Source organism: Oncorhynchus kisutch, linkage group LG14, assembly GCF_002021735.2.
Source record: "Oncorhynchus kisutch isolate 150728-3 linkage group LG14, Okis_V2, whole genome shotgun sequence".
NCBI lineage: Eukaryota > Metazoa > Chordata > Actinopteri > Salmoniformes > Salmonidae > Oncorhynchus > Oncorhynchus kisutch.
In genome coordinates this window covers 66,232,181-66,237,091 of record NC_034187.2, presented here as the reverse complement: position 1 = coordinate 66,237,091, position 4,911 = coordinate 66,232,181, and positions in this window count along the sequence as shown.

The window sequence follows — 4,911 nt, the reverse complement described above, 5'->3', positions numbered from 1 at the left end:
TCCCTCCTGCAGCAAAGCACCCCCACAACATGATGCTGCCACCCCCGTGCTTCACGGTTGGGATGGTGTTCTTTGGCTTGCAAGCCTCCCCCTTTTCCTCCAAACATAGCGATGGTCATTATGGCCAAACAGTTCTATTTTGTTTCATCAGACCAGAGGACATTTCTCCAAAAAGTACGATCTTTGTCCCCATGTGCAGTTGCAAACCGGCTTCTTTCTTGCTGAGCGTCCTTTCAGGTTATGTCGATATAGGACTCGTTTTACTGTGGATATAGATACTTTTGTACCTGTTTCCTCCAGCATCTTCACAAGGTCCTTTGCTGTTGTTCTGGGATTGATTTGCGCTTCATCTCTAGGAGACAGAACGCGTCTCCTTCCTGAGCGGTATGACGGCTGCGTGGACCCATGGTGTTTATACTTGCATGCTATTGTTTGTACAGATGAACGTGGTACCTTCAGGCGTTTGGAAATTGCTCCCAAGGATGAACCAGACTTGTGGAGATCCACAAATCTTTTTCTGGGGTCTTGGCTGATTTCTTTTGATTTTCCCATGATGTCAAGCAAAGAGGCACTGAGTTTGAAGGTAGGCCTTAAAATACATCCACATGTACATCTCCAATTGACTCAAATTATGTCAAAAAGCTTATCAGAAGCTTTTAAAGCCATGACATTAATTTCCTTTAATTTTCCAAGCTGTTTAAAGGCACAGTCACTTAGTGTATGTAAACTTCTCACCCACTGGAATTGTGATAGTAAATTATAAGTGAAATAAACTGTCTGTAAACAATTGTTGGAACAATTTCTTTTGTCATGCATAAAGTAGATTTCCTAACCGACTTGCCAAAACTATAGTTTGTTAACAAGACATTTGTGGAGTGGTTAAAAAACTAGTTTTAAGTGTATAAGTGTATGTAAACTTCCGACTTCAACTGTATTTTAATTTGAGATTCTTCAAAGTACCACCATTCGCCTTGATGTCAGCTTTGCACACTCTTGGCATTCTCTCAACCAGCTTCATGAGGTAGTCACCTGGAATGCATTTCAATGAACATGCATGCCTTGTTTCCATTTGTGGAATTTCTTTCCTTCTTAATGCGTTTCTGCTAATCAGTTGTTTTGTGACAAGGTAGCAGTGGAATACAGAAGATAGCCCTATTTGGTAAAATACCAAGTCCATATTATGGCAAGAGCAGCTCAAATAAGCAAAGAGAAATGAAAGTCCATTACTTTAAGACATGAAGGTCAGTCAAGAACTTTGAAAGTTCTTCAAGTGCAGTCGCAAAAACCATCAAGCGCTATGATGAAACTGGCTCTCATGAGGACCGCCACAGGAAAGGAAGAGAGTTACCTCTGCTGCAGTTGATAAGTTCATCAGAGTTACCAACCAGGTTGCCAGGTTGGCTGGTAGAGTTATCAGGTATTGCGGCCCAAATACATACTTCAGTTCAAGTCACAGACACATCTCAACATCAACTTTCAGAGGAGACTGCATGAATCAGGCCTTCAGGGTCGAATTGCTGCAAAGAAACCACTACTAAAGGATACCAATAAGAAGAATAAACTTGATTGGGCCAAGAAACACGAGCAATGGACATTAGACCGCTGGAAATCTGTCCTTTGGTCTGATGAGTCCAAATTTGAGATTTTGGGTTCCAAACGCCTTGTCTTTGTGAGACACAAAGTAGGTGAACGGATGATCTCTGCATGTGTGCTTCCCACCGTGAAGCGTGGAGGAGGGGGTGTGATAGTTTGCGGGTGCTTTGTTGGTGACACTGTCAGTGATTTATTAAACTCAAGGCACACTTAACCAGCATGGCTACCACAGCATTCTGCAGCGATACGTCATCCCATGTGGTTTACGCTTAGTGGGATTATCATTTGTTTTTCAACAGGACAATGACCCAACACACCTCCAGGCTGTGTAAGGGCTATTTGACCAAGAAGTAGAGTGATGGAGTACTGCATCAGATGGTCTGGCCTCCACAGTCACCCAACCTCAACCCAATTGAGAATGTTTGGGATGAATTGGACCGCAGAGTGAATGAAAATCAGCCAACAAGTGCTTAGCATATATGGAAACTCAATCGTGACGATTGGAAAAGCCTTCCAGGTGAAGCTGGTTGAGAGAATGCCAAGAGTGTGCAAGCTGTCATCAAGGCAAAGGGTGGCTACTTTGAAGAATCTAATATATATAATATGTTTTGATTTGTTTAACACTTTTTTTTGTTTCTACATTATTCCATATGTGTTATTTCATAGTTTTGATATTTTCATTATTCTACAATGTAGAAAATAGTAAAATGAAAGAAAAAACCCTTGAATTTATATTAGATTTTTTATTAGATTTTTTTGTTCACCTTTATTTAACCAGGTAAGCTAGTTGAGAACAAGTTCTCATTTACAACTGCGACCTGACCAAGATAAAGCAATGAGTAGGTGTGTCCAAACCTTTGACTGGTACTGTATATTTACTCCTTTATTATTTACTCATAACCCTAACACCCCTCCCCTAATTAAACTAATGGACAACAATACTTATGCAAAAGCTGGAAGTAGACTCCTACTATATATATTTTACAGACAGTATATTTTACATTAGTCATCTTTATTCAATATTTTTTGTCCTATTGTTCAGCTACTCTCAACAACTCTCATCTATCTCTGAATACCATCCAGTTTTGATTTCTAATTGCCATATATTTGTCACACAAAACTTCAGAACCTTTCTATTCTCAGTTTATACAGATTGCACTTTTTTTTAATTGCTAAGAGTATTATTATAATATTACTCGATTAACTATGACTTTTCAAATCACCCAACAGTGCTATTTGAAGAGTTAGCTCCAGGTAAATGTTGCAATTTTTCAGCCATTCCTGGACCTGTGACCAAAAACATGATGTCTCTTCAGAGCAAAATCTGGGATGGTTGTACAAGCTGTTTTCTTTGTAGTAATGGTAAAAGCATGACATTCATGCATCTGCACTCAGTGTATCCTAAATAAAAATGCCAGGTCGCACAGTAAGGTATTTAGGCGCATATGCGAATAGAATGATCACACTGTAGAGCCCTGATAGGGGAGGAAAGAGGAGTCCTGTCCAGTAGTTGATGCACTTGGATGATTCTGTATATGCTGGGTCGGCAAAGCAGTGTTTCCAAATCTCATATTCTGTTTCTCTCTCAGTGATGACAGTGTTGAAGCGTGTGTGTGTGTGTTTGTCCACCAGCAGTCAGATGAGGCCAGGGGAGATAAGAACAGTCTAATCCCCAGTGTGTCTGTGTGGTTTGTGTCCTACCGTGACATGGCTCAGTAGTGACAAGGCAGTGAGGACATTAATTTAGCATAGAAGTAATAATAGTAATAAGTACATTATCTCTACATCTTTGGTCACAACACATGAAAAGCTATGTTCTGTTTGGCCACAAGTCATCATGATGTCATGGAGGATGTGATATACGCTATTTCCACTGAGAAGCGACTATAGAGTTCCAATCAGAGAAGGGTGGGTGCTATTCATTACTACTGATGAACACATCAATTAAATTGGCCTCAGGCACATAACAGGCCTCTTACAAAATGATAGTGAATGTGTATTGGCTGAAGATGGAGTTAACAATGTTGTTCCCTATATAAAGTGCTACAGTGATTGTAAAGGACCTAATGGATATAATGATGTTGTTGTTCCCTGTATAAATGGCAGTGATTGTATAAAGATGGAGCAGGTTGGTATAATCAGTACCTTGGAGAGCGAACGGTGGACCCGACCTGAAAATGCACACAGCAGCAGATATTTTCTCACCTTCACAAGAGAGGGACACAATGGCCCTCCTTATAGTGGGGTGGGGGAGGGGAGAGAAGCAGAGGAAGGTTTGCCCATGTGTTTGTGTCTCTGTGTGTGAGTGTATAAGAGTGTACACATGTGTTTGTCTCTGTGCGTGTGAGCTGTGCTTTTTGAGCTCAGGTTGGGCTAACGACCCAAGTGCGCAGTTCTTCTTTGTCTGACTTCCTCTCTTCTCCCCTCCTATAGCAAGGATATAGTGGTTGTGGTAATTAGCAGCTGGGAGAGGTTAATGATTGTCAGCCCTTCTCTCTCTGTCTGTCATGCTCCATCAGAGTGTGTGCGTGTGCCATGCTGCTGTGAATAAGATGGTCGCCATGGTGGCAGAGGGTGACGGCCACTCCTTTTGTTGTCTACTTCCTTTGGGATGTGTAGTTTATAGAAGGACTGAAGAGACCAGGATGCCATTGTACGGCAGGCCATAATGACATCACCAGAGAGACTGAGACTCCAGTCATCTCTCTCATCAACAAAGGTCATAAAGGATACAGACAGAAGCAGACACAGACACCAAAACAGACACACACACACACGCCCATTAAATAGCTCCGGCATCGCTATTGTGATGAGGGCCTCTGATTTGTTATGGGAATTAATATCAAAATGGAAAAACCTGGGGTAAAATATTTGAAGATTAACCCAGTGAAGAGTAGGTTCTCACTCCCTGTTCTGCCCTCTATTAAATCAGAAACATTTCTCTGAATGTCTCAGAAGGATTTACGCCCTAAGCCAAATCACACTGAAACTGTGGGTTATCAAGGCTTCTCAGGACACTTCTCATAACCGTGTCAGCCATACATTATGGTGCTAATCAGAGAATCAGGATATGCTGGTTATGCTTATTTTTTACTTTTGGAATTGAAATGAAAATGAAATAAATGATTGAGTGCTTCCAAATCCAATCCTGGCTGGTTGAATAATCCCTGTGCTTTAACGTGTTTAGCTTAGACAGATATGAACTGATCAGGCCGGGCTTTCTGTCTCCAGACAGGACCAATTGAAAAACTGAAGGGAATAACAATGGAAAAATGGGCAATTCCACACCAGGACAGACGAAAATATGTCTCAGATTGT